The sequence below is a fragment of the Falco punctatus genome, assembly GCF_963210335.1.
Source record: "Falco punctatus genome assembly, chromosome: 2".
Classification (NCBI taxonomy): Eukaryota; Metazoa; Chordata; class Aves; order Falconiformes; family Falconidae; genus Falco; species Falco punctatus.
In genome coordinates, this window is record NC_137581.1 from 53,416,925 (window position 1) to 53,433,197 (window position 16,273).

Below are 16,273 nucleotides of genomic sequence, written 5' to 3' on the forward strand. Positions count from 1 at the left end.
ATACACACTATGAGGGTAATGCACTGAAATTCAATACTTTTGAACAAGAAAAGGAAAAACTCTAACTTTCATTTTAAAATTACTACGTACATAAAATTGGGGAATACAGTTAAAAGGAATATCTGAAAGATTAACATTAGCTTAGACACAAAATGAAGGTAGTGTAAAGATGAAATAGTAGATATTCAGAGTAGATGCACGCTACCTATCAAAAGCCATTCTAAAGCCAATACACTTTAAAAGGAGAGAAAAGACAGCCACTTTAAGTAAGGAGTGGAAGCGTTATCCAAATTAGAAAAATAGACAGGGGCATAAACTCTAGTGTAGGAAAATAACAGAAGTTTGGCAAGGATGACTGTAAACAAAAAAAGTGGAAGTTTTTACTCTGGAGGGAATTTACCATTGTGGTTATCTGGAAACTGTGCTGCTCAATATATTTCTAAATGTTTTAGAAAACAATGAATAATAAGACTAGAAAGTTTGCTGGTAATGTTTAATTATTCAAGATACATGGTCACAGAGATCTGTAAACAAGAAACCTTCTATAATGACACAGTACACAATGAAAATGGAATTCCACATCAATAAATGCAAAGAAGCTAATGGAGAAAAATGTCTTAACTACACATGAAATACTGGCTGCCAAATGAATTGTTATCACTTTAGGAAAGAGGTAAATTAATTTATCTGGTGTCTAAATTAAATAATAAAGGATGTGAAGGCCTTTCTTCACACTTGACATAATTAAATTGTGGAATTTGCCATAGTGTATATATAAGCCAAAAATATAATGGAATTGAAACAGTACCAGAAGTCACAGAAGAAAGATTTATTAGTGGCCATCAAGAACAATAAGTCTAAATATGATCTATATTTGGAAAGTCCTTAGGACACTTAGTACCAAATGTAATGACAGTAGAAAGGTTATTCCTCACTTACTGTTATACTGTTTTCCCTAAGTATATGCTAATAACTTGTATTGTAGCCATTTTGCACTACAAGAGTAATAATACATTTTAACTTTTCATTGTATACGCTAGCTTTCACATAACAATCTTGAGTGATATTTTTGTATTTTTATTAATATGCATAAAAGTATTCTGCCCTTTCTGAGCTTGTCTAAGAATTACTCAGTATCTAAAAATTACTTTATAAAGGATTAGCATTGAAATCTAGCTTTAAAAGAAAGTCCAGAACTATAATTCAGCATATTTTAAATCACTCTTTGAAGTTTAAGACTATTTTTTTGTTAATTTTCATTATCTTTTCATCAGACAGCAACAGAAATTTAATTTTTAATCTTGGTCTCAGACTACCTGCTATTACAGCATATATGTGTGTTATTCCAACTTTGCACAAATTATCTTCATGTATGTATGATGGGAAATAATTTATTTCAATAAATATTTACAATATTCTGCTTTAAATGGTAAATATATCTTAGAGTCCACACACTGAAACACTAGAAGTTGCTTCTGTGCATGCTGTTCAGAATGTCTTGTTAATAGTTTACCTCTTTAAGTCAACAAGAAGCAAAACTTGTAGCCTATAAACAAAGCAAAACTGATTTGTATCATGCCTACTTTTAAAACAAACCGAATTTTGAGGTGAAGATTTCTAAGACAGCTATTCAGAACCACTCAATTCACATGGGAACATCCAAAGGTATTGAACTCAACTAATCATTCTATGTGAAACTCCGACTCTAAATTCTGTTTTATATAACTCATTCTTTTTAGATGAAAAAGAAATTATACTTCTCTATAATGTTCATCATTAACTGCCTGAATCCTGTACTGGAATTTCAGGATTTTTTTCCTGTAGACTTTTAATTTATTTTGCCAGTAGGAACAAAAGCATCGAGAAAAGTACAAATTAATGCATTGATAAATCTCATAATGATTCCAGTTTATGGCATTTCATACTGTACTGCACATAATCATACAAACTCTTTCTGCCTCCACAGGTCGGTATTAATTTAGCTATGCTGTAAAGTACTCAGAGATTATTCTGTAAGAAAATCACACATAAATATCACTTACCATCAAAAACAAATTAACTGCTATTCCAGATCATGTAACTGAGTGTCGAGGTTTTTTTGACAGGTAGATTTAGATATCTTTAAAGGGATTGCATGAAAAGGTTCATGTATGAAATCTGGTTTAAAGAAAAGCAGCAGTTCCCACTCACCCCCATCCCCACCCCACCTCTCTACAGATTAACATTCTTTCAAGACTTAGGTTTAGTACATTTTTGGTCATGGCTATGTTAAAACTTTAGGAATTATGACTCCTCTGGAGATTCAAGTAACCTAGCAGTGGGTATATGAATACACTGCATCATTCCACTATAGACTCTCCTGATAAGGCTCAGGAAGATCTGAAGATAAACCTTGCCAGAGAACACTGAGGTACATAAGGCACTCTGTTACTTTATCTTTTCCATGTCCTTTGTCAGTAGGTCCCTTGCCCCATTGAACAGAAGGTCCACACCTTTCTTAGCCTTTCTTTAGCTGCTGTTGTACTTACAGTAGCTCTTCTTGCACTTCACAACTGTTCCTAGTTTTGGCTTAGCTTTTGTGTGATATCTCTTACATCTGATATAAAAGGTAATAATGTCAAAAAGCTATTTTATGTATACATAGATCTTTCCACAGCACATTTAAACGCAGAATGTCTTGGAAGTATATCAAATTAAGCTACTATTGTGCTCTGCAATTTACTTACTTATTTATTTATTTTGAGGCTTTGTTTGGGTTTTAGCACTTAATTTACTCACATTGTACTCTACCTTATTCTTCTGTGGAAGATTCAGTCTTCTTATGATTAAGTCCCAGAAAAAATTATGCACACTAGTCTAGATTGTTCATCACTGCTTAAATGGAAAGGGAGACCACTGGGAAAAACAGGGCTTGCTCACTTGAGAACTTTAAAATATTAAAGGTGATACAAAGCCAGCTTCTACTGATGAAATTGGTGGGGGGTTTGTTTTGTTTTGTTTTGTTTTGCTTTGCTTTGCTTTGTTTTGTTTTGTTTTGTTTTGTTTTTAACAGTTACTTTATCTGATACACATTTTTCAAGGCAAGAAACACTTGGCAATATTACTTCTGTAACTTTGTTTCATGCTTAGCCTAGACTTCAATTATGCTGTTTGTACAAAAGGGGTATCTTTAACAATGTCATTCTGTAAATGTGTTAATAAATACATGTGTTTCCACAACAAAGGAATACAAGTCCTAATGACCTTCAAATATTTCTAAAATAGCTTCAGTGATGTATAAAATTAATAGATTTGCAATCTGACTGCTGTTTACATTTATATGTGGAGAGTATATGAGATCTTACAGCAAAAGCTGAATTTGAAATCTCTTCTGTAAAAGACTGGATTTTTCCTCTTAGAAAGAAATTTCTTATGTTCCTAGAATATTCATGTAAGGTTGCATATAAACACATATCCTCTAAGTGCAAAACTTCAGCTTGATATACTTGCAACCTTTATTTTGAAAGAGAAACCCAAATACGCATGTAATTACTAAATCATTTTTAATGAAGTGTTGATCATCATGAATAATGCAAACTACTGAAGATGATCAATGCCCTTGACAGACATGCAGTTGTGTATTCAAGTGAATGTATAAAGTTTAATAAATTCTGAACCTTTTCACTAATACGCTAGTGTTGAAGTGAATTTTTTAAAATAAATAATAATAATAATTTAAAAAGCACAGAGAGATATATACAAAAACTAATCATGTGTGTAATTACTTTATAGGAACATGATGAAAAGCAAATGCAAACTTTGATTAAAAAGCTAATTTTTTATATTTTTTCTTTTCCCAGGGGCTATCATGTCTCTTTTAAAGCAAAGAGAGAACCCACATATCTTAAAACCTAAGATTCATCAATGTGACCAGACTTTACATGCTTCCACAATTCTCTGGCTAGCCTTCTGCTTGATAAGCACAGAAGGAGCAGAAACAATAGGCATTTTGTAAGACAGCCAGCCATGAAGTTTGAATATTAGGAGTTTAATAGAAGAAAAGCTAAGAGTGATCTGTTGGAGAGTAGAGTTGGACCAAATGTATGCACTGCTCTGGACCTGACTATCCTGCAAAAGCTGTTGATGAAACCAAGGTCTGCTTCAGGATTCTTTTCTTTGCATAGAACAAGTATCATGTAATTGCAACTCAGTCTCCTAATTGCCAGCATTTGATTGTTATTTACAGTGAAAATTAAACTCACACTGTTATTTCCACTGTAACAGATTGATCATTTTCATCCCAACTCATAATCTCTCTCCCTGCTTTTTTTTCATCTTCTCATAGAGTTTAGGAAATGGTAACAAAAAACTTAATAGAAATGGAGACATCAGCTTTTCCAGTGATATGTCTTAGGTTTAATTTGCTTGCAATACCTTTTAAACCATATCTTATAAATTTTTGTTAAAGCTGTCTTTAGTATTTCTTATTTTGGGGGTAAATAACTTCTGTTTTTAGGAAGCTGAAGAAGGAACTGTTGAGTAGAGTAGATTGGTTAGAAGCTGGTGTCTTTTTTGTATTAACTGTCTTATTTTGCATCACTTCTGTTTCTAATCCCAAACATCTACTTACCTACACCATTTCTTTATCAGAATGCTTTCTTAAAGGGAAAACCGTGAAATGTAACATGTTGAAAAAAATTTAGAAAAGCTAACTGTGGGAAATTATCTGGGGAGGCTTTAATAGCATGACAGTGAATATACTTGCATACAGCACAGATGGTCAGAACTTACTCTGATGTCTTCATTGCCCACTCATTCACTTCGCTTCATTTGCAAATCAGAAGATAGAACGCAAAGTTATGTTTTGCAGCAAAGAACAGTTATTGCAGTAACAGTGTGACAGTGTTTACCTTTATGCTAACCATCTGCATCTTCTGTACCATATATTCCACTATGCTTTGAAATAGAAAAAAAATCTCAAAATAGGCACCAAATTTCTGGGTGAAAGATGTGTGTATACACACATATAGAATATATACATACATATAGAATACATACACATTTATATATTCATATTATGTGTGTGTGTGTACCCATACCCACTCACACACACATGCAGGAGGGTTTTTTTAAGAAGCGGTCATTTAAATTGTCACACAATTTAACCCATTTAGGCTTCAGCCACAAGGAATATGGTCCTTAAAAAGTGAAACTCATGTCTCCTATTCCTTCTGGAGTCTGTCAATGCTAATGGGAGCTAGGTGAATTGCTTCCAATAACTCAAAAACATAGAAAATGAAGAGGAGCTATGTGGGTCTTTCTAGTAGCTTCTTTAATTCATTGAAGAATCTGACTTCCGTATTATACTGAAATTTCCATAAACACACACACAAAAATCAGATTCTTTTAAGCTATGTTCTTGAAAAGGATTTAACACAGGGACAATAAATATTTTAGATTGTTACACATATTGGTTTAGAAAGATTCTTCCACCAGGGCCACATCACATATCAGATCATTGTCCTTTTGGAGAAAATATTTTCTTATCTTTGTTAAGTTAAACGAAAAAAGTTCAAACTTTTTGGCTCCAAACTGCCATTTGTCACAAAGGATCTGAATGTTGAATGCTAGAGAAATCCAATTACTCTGTATTTCTCAGAAGCAGTAATCAAGTTACTTCCTGGTTCTTCTAATATCTGCTTTTCTTCCCAAGGTACAGGTGGATGTGTACAAATATTATAAAACCTTTTGTCAGGTATGTTGTGTGTTTTCTGGAAGGTCCTCTATGTTATTCATGGTTTATCTCAAGTGATCAAATTCACACACAGAACAAACACACACAGTGGCATATATACCTGTGTGCATGTTTATTTACCCTTGATCAATGTAACTATACATATAATAAAAATTTTTGAAGAAAATATTATAAAATGACTAACATAGGCTCCTTACAGACTCTGGGATAGAATGAGGATTTGATTATCAAAGAATTTTCTAAATTTGTAGTTGATATTCATCTCCATTGAGGTATCATCAGTGTAAACCTTCATTGTCAACAAAGAGAAACACTTTCAAAACAGAAGCAAACAGGCCTTTATATCTACATTAAGTTGAGAAGACTCACTCTCTGAAAGTATCTTTCAAAATAACTAGGGGTGACCTGGTGACTACCTTGGATGAAGATGCCTGCCCTGTAAATACCTGTGTTGTGCCATACGAATTCCATCCCATTTCTCCTCAGGACATATGTAGTATTTACAAAGGCCACTTAACTAATTAGATATCCTACCTTATTCATAACAATTGTGTGCAGAAAAGTTTATTTGAGTGGTGTATCTTAATGTAAGATTACACTGTCATAAGTCATTGAGTATTACAGGGAATTGCCAATAATAGATTATTTTTCAGATGACCTATAGATTCAATAGAAAATTATTGTCATTGAATTTTACTCATTCAGCTGGCACACATTAAGAAAAAGAATAGCATGGATAACTGCATCTTTATAGTGTAAAGGTTTTCTCTTCTTCTCTAGTTGCCTTAATTTCTTCTTTTCTTTTTTTTTTTCTTTTTTTTTTTTTTTCTTTCTGGTTGCTTATTCATTTAAGTAAGATTCCCTTCACCAGATCAGAGAATAGAAGATGGCTGGCAGAAGGTTGCTCAGATTTGATGTATGAGGTGAAAGCAGTGTTATGGGAAAAGTGATTTCCCAAGTCACTCAATTATAATCCTGTAATGAAGCAAAATTACTCCTAGTGAAACACCTTTGTTGAGGAAATATAGTCAACATGATCTCAAGAACAGAGTTAGATCCCCTGCACAACTAAACGAGTTACAACGTTATGTTTACATGCAGTCTTAATGTTTCATAGTGGCTTGGATTTATTCCACCCTCATTTTAGCAACTGAATTGAGGGTAGAAAGCTAATTTCTCAGTTATCCTCACTTTCTGAGTCTTTGAATGGCAAAGCCAGATTCTTCTGAGATGAAACTATACAGGAAAATGCAGTCTATTAATTTGTTATTTCATAACAGGAAGAAGAGCACCTAACGTATTACAACTCCTAGGCATAATTTAGCCCATGGGAGCAGCCTAAAATTAGCATACATTACAATGCCTAAAATGAAAATAGCATGGGCTTTTGGTCCCCACACCAACTATTTCACTCTGTAGGTCCACTCAAGCTGTGCTGCACTAATTGCTAATGTAGACACAGCCTCTGGCATCAGTTTGAAGGATAGCCTTATTAACTTTCCACTGGAGTCAGCTGGAAAGAGTGGGTACCTTCAGAGTGCTTTTCATTTCCACAAAATCTCTTACTCTTCAAAATACTGCACTCTCTGCACTAGTTATGGGCAGCTAAGCTAATGTTATGTGTCATTTATAAGTGCTTGAAGTGAAAGGTCTTGATGCTATGTCTGTGTCTGCACTTAGACTTATTCCTTCCTGCAAAACCTTTATCTTAAAATGAAATCACCTACTCACATCCTTTGAGCTCCAAGTTCCATAAGCACATTCTGCAAAGTTGCTGCAAACCATCCAGGTTACATGGTACTAACAAACTTGTAATTAGATGCAGGGAAATGTGCTATTCTAGCAAGTGGAAAACCTACATAAACTAACCATCACAATTACAATCTACAAAGTAATCTAATTTTCATATTTATTGGAGAATAAATGGTTCTACATAGCAAGACTGGAAGTAATTTTCTTTGAGAAATTTATTGAAAGCTGAAACAAAATCCTTGGCAAGAAACTGAATTATTCTGCAACCAAGATGTTCCATGAACATTAAAAGAAGACATGTCAAAATCATCAGTGATGTTAAAAAAAAAACAGAAGGAAAATTAAGAGAATCTTTCTGTGAGATCAACCTTTAACATAAACAGAAATGATCAGAACTGAGCAATAAATGAGCCTGCTCTGTTTATTCAATTTTCTATGATAATACTTCCTGTAATGCTTAAGGTGCAAGTCTCAAGAAGTGTAATATAAGTCACAAGAAATTTGCAGATAGAGGGTTGGATTTTTTCAGTCTGAAAGGAGATGTTTTATTTTTTAGACGGTCCAGGTGAAGAAGTTAGAACAGAAAACCTGGGGTATGTAACTGTCAAGACCTTAAACAGATAGTATACGTTCATGTATTAAAATAAAAAAATCATAGACAAAGGCTCATATATTTTTCTGTTATGATTTATTATTCTGTGCATGAATATCACTTGAACATTTATTTTTGCCAGTCATAATAGTTTCTTATTGCAACTGGCCTTCCAAATATTATATTTTCAACTGGGAATGCCTCTGAAAGTACAATCTTCATAGTCTCTATGGCTAATATGATCTTTACTACTTTCCTCTCTTTTCTTTTTTATCTGTAACTCATTAATTCATGAAGGTCAGAAGTCCTTCAACTAGTATGAAAAAACTCAACAGTTTAAAATCCCATAGCAGAAAAAAGTAAAAATAAAAAAACACTTAAAGATCTTTAACTTTCCACTCTTTCTGCCTTTTGGAAACTCGATCAGTGCCTATGTGACAGTAATATTAATGATGATTTTTTGAAGAGTAGTTGTCCTCAATTACGCAGTATAAATTGAAGGTAAAAACAAAACTCTATTAGTATGCATCCTTACACTTCTTTGCCCCTCCACAGTTTCCTCATAACAATGTACTTTCTCTTCTACTTATTGCAAAGAACTATTCCCTTAACTCCTCCAGAGACTTTGTAATAGTAATACATTAAGCTCAATACCACCTGGATTATGGTGTTTGAATAGCTGAAGGGATTTTTTTTAATTTCCCTTTAGTTTTTTTCTCTTAAACAGAAGAGGAATATTAAATTAAATATTTGAATGTCACAAGTATTGAAAAATTATTCAAAAACATCACCTGTAGAAAATAAAAAAAATTACTATCTCTATCCAATTTGAAAAACTTTTTTGTCATAATATATTTGGGTACTTAATTTAGATATTTCTAATTAATTAATATTATTCATTGTAATTAATGAGTATTGCTGAGTTTCTGGACACAGCCATACAGTGATCTCATTCCTACTTTTTGTTCAATGATGTTCCTATGTAAAATGTGAAATCAATCTGACATGGGAGAATTTGGGTGCTGCAGCCATAAGAACAGAACCACAGCATCCAGTGTCACATGGTCTCAAATTTATTTACTAAGCAGTACCAGGACAGCCACTGGTTAGTGATTTCTACGCTACAGTGTTCACACACTACACACTTGTAAAAATTAAGGCTCCAGCCTCTCCAGTCCATTTCAGATGTCCACGTGGATCCAGGGTATCCCCATACGTAGCGATAATTAGCATATTTTACATAAGTCATAAGCTCAGCCCCCAAATGTGTGATGCAAATGTAAAGTTCTTAACAGTTACATGACAACTTGTGTTATCTTTGCTTCTTTCTTTCTTTCCCATATGTACCAGAGTAACCCAAACAGGCAGAGCTGCGTAGGTGTCCTCTGGGTCTCATTCACTTGAGCAGTGGTGCCAGGGGTAGGCCTTACCCCATTGCAATAGCAAAATTATGACTGATCTAGGTTAAAATTCAGTACATAAGGCTTGCAAGAGAAGTTAACAATGATGAAAATCTAGGAAAAGGGACTTAGTGGAGTGAGTCCAGTGAAAGGCCACTAAGAGTATTAAGGGCATGGAGCATCTTGCATATGAGATGAAATGGAGAGGGCTGGGACTGTTCAGCCTGCAGAAGAGAGACTCAGGAAAATGAAGAGAAACAGACTCTTGTCATTGGTGCCAAGAAGCAATATGAATAAATTGAAACACATGTTATTTTGTCTGAACATTAGAGAACAGTTGTTTACTTTGAGGGTGGTTGAACACTACAACAGGTTTCCCAGGGAAGTTGTGGTGTCTCCATCTGTGGAGATATTCAAAACCTGACTGAACACAGTCCTGGGAACCTGCTGTAGGTGACCATACTCTGATTTAGGCAGGGGCTGGCTGAAACAGTCTCCAGAGGTATTTTCTGACTTCAGCCATTCTGTGATTCAGCTCCTCAGCCTTCCTCTCCACCCATCCCTGTATTTTTGATGGTCTTTGTCATCTCTCAGGAAGGTACCATAAGTTTAGCAGACACTTGCTTGCATGTCACCTATAAATAATTCACACTTGTCAGTGATACCCTAATAAAAAATGCACTGGGGACATCAAGTCACTGTTTTATGGTCTGCATCATCCCCCTGGAGTTTTGCAACTGTGTAGTGGCTCAACTTCAAAAAGAGGGGTGGTGAATGCCCCTTCTGGAGTGCTAGAATGATCCCTGCTCCTACATTCCTCTTCTGACCACATACAATGTAGTGTCAGATGCCTTAAGAACTTCCTGCTTAGCTATGGACACATGAGTGAAAAGATTCATCTTTCCTTAAACATAAACTTATTAAAGTTAGATAATCAATTTTGTGCTGGTTTCCATTGGCTCATTTTAAAGTGAATGAATGCAAACAGTTCTAGAGGGTTAGAATTTCAGAAACTCAGGATTATATATCAAGATAACAGCTTTGAGTTGACTTTACAAACAAGCTATAAATTATTATCTTGTACTGCATTTTTAACTGTGTTAATAAATTATTCTGATTCCACACCAAAGAGGCTGCATAATTACAAAAAGGGAATTAATGCTAAATAATATTTAAACAAAATTTGCATTTCTTTGCAGAGTTAAAAATCTGAATTCATCTATAAGTGTCAGCCATTATTTGTTTTTCATTTCACAAATAACTTTCTTATCTGAGTCACCTTGAGACTTTATTTACAATTCTGTTTCGGGTTTTTTTTTTTCAAGACATGCTGAAATACCACTACATCTGGCTGAGAAATCCAGGGCTTGTTTTAGCAAATTCTTGCTTATGCAGCCAGCCTCATTGGTTTTAGATTATATGGGTTCTGAAAAAAATAATTATATAGGCAATGAGTTCAAGATATGTAATGGAACAGGGATGATATGAAGTGAATGCTGAAAATAAGTAGCAATATTCATTGTTGTTTGCTATGTAGTAGTAGTAAAGCAATTAAGACCTAGAATCAGATTGCCTTACCTAGGCCTTACTTGAGATCTTATTTGATATTTACTCATAGATTAAATATGAAACATTGCTTTTTGAAGAGTAAACAAAACAAAATCCGTTTAAGATAATAAGTGTAATACTTTTGTTATCAGGAAATCTTATAAAAGAAACATATCTGAAGAATAGTGTGTCACTGTTAAAAAGCATAAAAAACAAGCAAAAAAGAACACTGTTAGAATAATTGAATCTATCTATAAATAATGTTAGTCTGTTACATCATTTAACACTTTTTGCTATATATGAAGCTAAAGAAAGTTCCACATTAAACACTGGTACACATTGACGAGGTTTGGGTCATCAACTCATTCTCACTACACCCTCAACCACAAATACTTTATACTTCTAAATTAACCAGATATAATTTAATTCACCATGATATAATTCATCATAGCATGAAGTCCAAAATTCAGACTTAAGCAGTGCTTAGCTGCTTCAAAATATGAAACATAAAATTCCCTTTATTAGACAAAGAACTACCTATAACTAGCCAATTGTAATGTTATTTTTATATTCACATATAGGTGGCTAAATATAGATATGTAGATACAGATCATTGCCAGAAGCTGACATGCTCATTCAGAAAGTTAAATACTTGGGGTTTTTTTGCCTTCTTCAGACTGAAGATACAGGAATATTACTAATATCCAAAACAGACATGAACTTCCACTAACTGCAACACTTTGGACAAATTCTACTTTCTGTCCAGTGGTGTTTGACTACAATATGTATTAAACAAACAGGCAAAAGAGAAATAAGAGTTCCATTTCTCACAAGAGCTTCCTTACTGCAAAGTTGTTCTTTTTTTTTTTTTTTTTTTTAAATGAGTCTTTCATCCTTTTATACATGTGACCTCACTTCAGCAGAAATTCAAAAAGATGATACAATGGCTTCTAGCTTTTAAACACCCACCCGTATCTACCACAATGAATGAAAAATTTTATAAGAAAGTGGAAAGACAGAGTAAAAAAAGAACAACTAAATGATTGCAAAAAAAGCCATTGCTAGATTAAGTAATGTCTAAAGGTAGATTATGATCAGATTCAACAGTATATACAGTGGCAAATGTGAGAGGTATGCAGGGAACTGCTTCTTTGCTTCACTTTCTCACCTGTCCAGTTCTTTTCCTACATCAGCTTCATTAACAGACATGCGCTACCAGGGAAATCAAACATGTAAAAGAATTACCAGGTCACCTCATCTGCAGAGAGTGTATGCATCTCAAACAATGCACAAACAGGGCCTGATTCATTCTAGTACCTGTATTTTCTGTTTCTTTTGTTGCATTTTACAAAAATTAGTAAGCAGTACATATGTGCTTTATTAAAGAAAAAAAGATATTCTGGTCTTTATCGTGTCTTCTGTTTGTTTATCTTCTATCGCAATAGCAAACTTTTTCTTTTTTTAAGATTTTGGCTCTTCTGAGAACAACTGTGAAAGGACTTCCTTTTTCTTTTTAAATGTACTGTGGTTTGGCTAAAACTTTTGCAAGTCTCCTGCCCTCTCTCTATTTTTATCACTTTCATGAAGAATTAGAATAATCAGTTTAATTTCAAAAGTGTTAAATGTTCCCATTTGAAATCTAATTGCAGTCCATCTGGCCTTAGTTAAAGCAACAGCTAAACAGAAGATATTAAGTAGAGCATAATTACATATTACGTTTCAAAATTTGAAAATTAGAAAGTAACTTGATTGAACAAACTGTGGTGCAACAGTACATACCACATAGAATATGCATTCATTCCCAAACTAACTGCTAACTAGGATAATTTATATAATCATTATCATGTGCTTCCTCTTTTTGAATTTTTCTCTTTGACATTTTTGCATTAAGAAATCATTAAGTTTTGTATTTTAATGTAATTTTTCCATTTAAATTACCAAGCAGTTACTCATGATGGTTATGACTGTGCATGGCTTTTGGCACTAATATATCTCTGAAAACATATTGTTTATAATTCCAAATCCTCAGCTTTATCATTTTAAATTTTAACTCCTCTCTGAAGCTGGAGTAATATCGTTCCTTTGTGTTCAGCAAAGGGAAGCTAGGGAATTTGCTCTTTTTTATTGCACCTTTCTTTCTTGTAAGCTTTAATTCAGAAAATAGTTAAATATGCTCCTAGACTAAGAAATCTGTATGTGCTATACCTGCTCTAGAACTTCCCATTTTTCTTTCCAGCTGTGAATGCATACGGACTGTTCTAATCACAACATGTGTTATGATGTTGGTACTGCATCCTCTTCCTTTTCACTGCTATTAACACTACATTTTCCCTTCTGCACCCTTTCAGCTGCCCTTTAATCCTTTAGTGCCTCTTGTCTGCTCAGGTTGTTCCTTGGTTTAATATCCCCCTTTCTCATCATTAACTACTGTCATTTTTCTTTTCTTCAGCCCCTTTTGCATGCAAGCCTGCATACTTGGCCCTTGCCTATCCTTCTGCTGGTCACCCACCTTCCCATTTTCAAACAATAGAAACATGAGAGGAGTCAGTGGGACTTGTCTGGGCTTCTCTCAAGCAAAAAGCTACAACCACTTTAGATGCTAATCACAACAGATTAGTAATAGTAGGCTATGGCTACACCTGGCATACTGTGTTACTTACACGTAACAGAAAAAAGTACCAGTGAAGTGCATGTCAAAAGTCTCATCAACTTTAGTAACATTAGGAATTAATTCTAGCACACATGTCTACAGTTTGCAATTTAAGTTAATGCTCAACTGTGTCTGCAGCAATCTGTGTACCAAACAGCAAAAGAAAAGGGAATATGGGGGGACACAAATGTGTTGCTGACTTATCACTTTAAATTCCTGAAGCAAAGACACCTGACAAACCACCATTCCCTGAATGTGTTGCCTTAAATATGTCCCATAAAATTGGGGGGGGGGGGGAGAGAAGGGGAAAAAAAAAAGAAAGAAAGAAAAAAACCAAACAACTGGGAACTCTTCCCACTGCATCAAGTTTATTAACTATGTGCTTACCAAGGAAAGATCTAGAAGACATGGTAATTCACAGACATGTTTCATATAAGCTAGTAAACAGGTAAACTGCTTAGTAGTAGGTGCTCTTCATTTTATTTTCTCCAGCAAAGGAGCTCACTAGAGCAAGTGTATGCAATGTTTTAATATTCACAGAATGCTAGGAATGTCTGTATTGTTTTGTGTAAAATGATTTTACTCCTTTTTTAAAAAAGAAAACATTATGTTCATCATTCAACTTTGCATAAGGCATTAACTTCTAATCTGGTAACGTACATAAAAGTCAAGTGTTGTTAAAGTATCTCTTAAACCAAGCATATGAATTTCAGCAACATGAAAGAAGTGTATATAATATGTTTTCCTCAGAACTCATAGAAAGACTACTAAACCCTGAAGTGACTCATGACATGAAATAAGGGCATGTAAAGCATCAGGTGTATAAATACCTGGCCTCAGTGGACTGTTGATGAGCTGAATATTATGCTTCTGCTGTGAAAAGACAGAAAATCCCTAAAGCCTGCTTGGATCTGCATAATGATCTGCTTTTGATTGCAACTTTTGCCTGTTGCTGAAGAAATCTGTGGTGGGTGAATTACATTTAAATATGGGTTTTATCATTTTGATATAAAAAAAGGGGATGGTCTTCAAAGGAACATGACCATTTCAGCCAAGTTGTGCATACAGAGGGTTTGTCCCAGGGGTTTTACTTTTGTCAAGGTAGCAATGTGGCTATCCTTGCACAATTTTTGCAGTGTTTCATCACACAAATTGTTCCATTTGTTTCCACAGAATGACATGCACAGTCTAATTACATCCAGCAAAGTTTTGAAGTGCTTAGCTTTAGGCACATGAATAAGTGGCGTATGAATAAACTCACCTGTAGGCCAAGACTGATTTAGATATATGTCTAACTGCTTTGTTGAACTAGTAACTCCAGTGCCACTCCATGGGAGTAAGAAAACAGGATTCAATAAAAGTTTGAGACACCTAAAAATATATGTTTCTTTATGTAGCATCATAGGTTAGAAGCAATCTTGTGGTCAGGTAAGTGTCTACATGAGTTTGGTTTTGAAAATCCAATTCCTCAAAGAGATCAGCAGCTCAATTACTTGCCTAAAGATGGGTGTCTTGTGCTGCATGAGATGTTAGAGTGTTCCTAAGACAGACGTGTTTCAGGACTGATCATGCCCCCCTGGAATGACCATTAGGAGCTGAGCAGGTCCATAGCCCCCACAGGAGACACATACATTTTGGCAATTGATTCAAACACAGACTGCCAAACTGGGCAAAATAAGTGTTTTATTTAGAACCTTTAAAAAGTCTGGGAAAACAGCCAACAGCTGCAAACCAGTCAGTTTCTTAACCAAAGTCAGAACTGAAATACAGAGGTTTAATCCAATCTTTATTTTCCTACCTCAGGAAAACAAAAACAAAAAACACCCAAACCAAAAAAACCTGCAGGTTCAGTGATACCAAATATAAAGATGTATCATAAGACAAAAGAATGAGTTCTCAGCAAGTGACTTGCTTTTATTTTTTTTATTTTTTTTTTTAAGGACAAAAAATAAATCACACAGAAATTATGCAGTAGAACATCTCCACTATTTCGTTCAAGCAGGACTGTAGGCAGGAGACAAATGGGTACGCCTGACTAGACATCTGAATATCATGGTAAAACCAAGGCAACTAGGCAATGTGGAATAAGAATTTATGACAAGAATAACTCATGGGATGGATTAAATTACTTCCAAACCTCTGTAATTACAAGAAATAGCATGTATTAGAGATGAAAAAGCCATTCCTATTTCATGGTTATGGTGTGAATGGGGTGAACTGCCACTCCATCTATGGATATTCTTTTTTTTTTTAGCTTTCTGAATATAGCATACATTTAGCCGAAAAAAATGTGTAGGTTTTAAAAATTTAAATACTGCTATGATATTTTACAAGTGGAACTAAGATACAGAATTTGCTAATACTTTCCTTGGTCTATGCTTTTTTACATTCTTACTGAAGAAGTCACGCTCTGAATTAAACTTTGTGTGGGAGAGGAAGGCATTTAGCCTGCATTACCATGTAGTCAGTTCAGTTAGAAGGAAAACAAACATAATGATTTGAGTTGTTAGTATTTTTCTCCTCTGTAGTTAATACAAATGTGTTTTTCAAAAATCTGGAATGCTTAAAGCATTAAGATCAGCATTAGTGTTAGTCAA

The 16,273-nt window shown here is 34.4% G+C and overlaps 1 long non-coding RNA gene across 1 annotated transcript in view; it reads right to left on the reverse strand.

The window, feature by feature from the left end:
* Positions 1–16,273, reverse strand: part of LOC308059684 — a 48,385-nt gene that overhangs the window by 12,469 nt on the left and 19,643 nt on the right. The window lies entirely within an intron of this gene.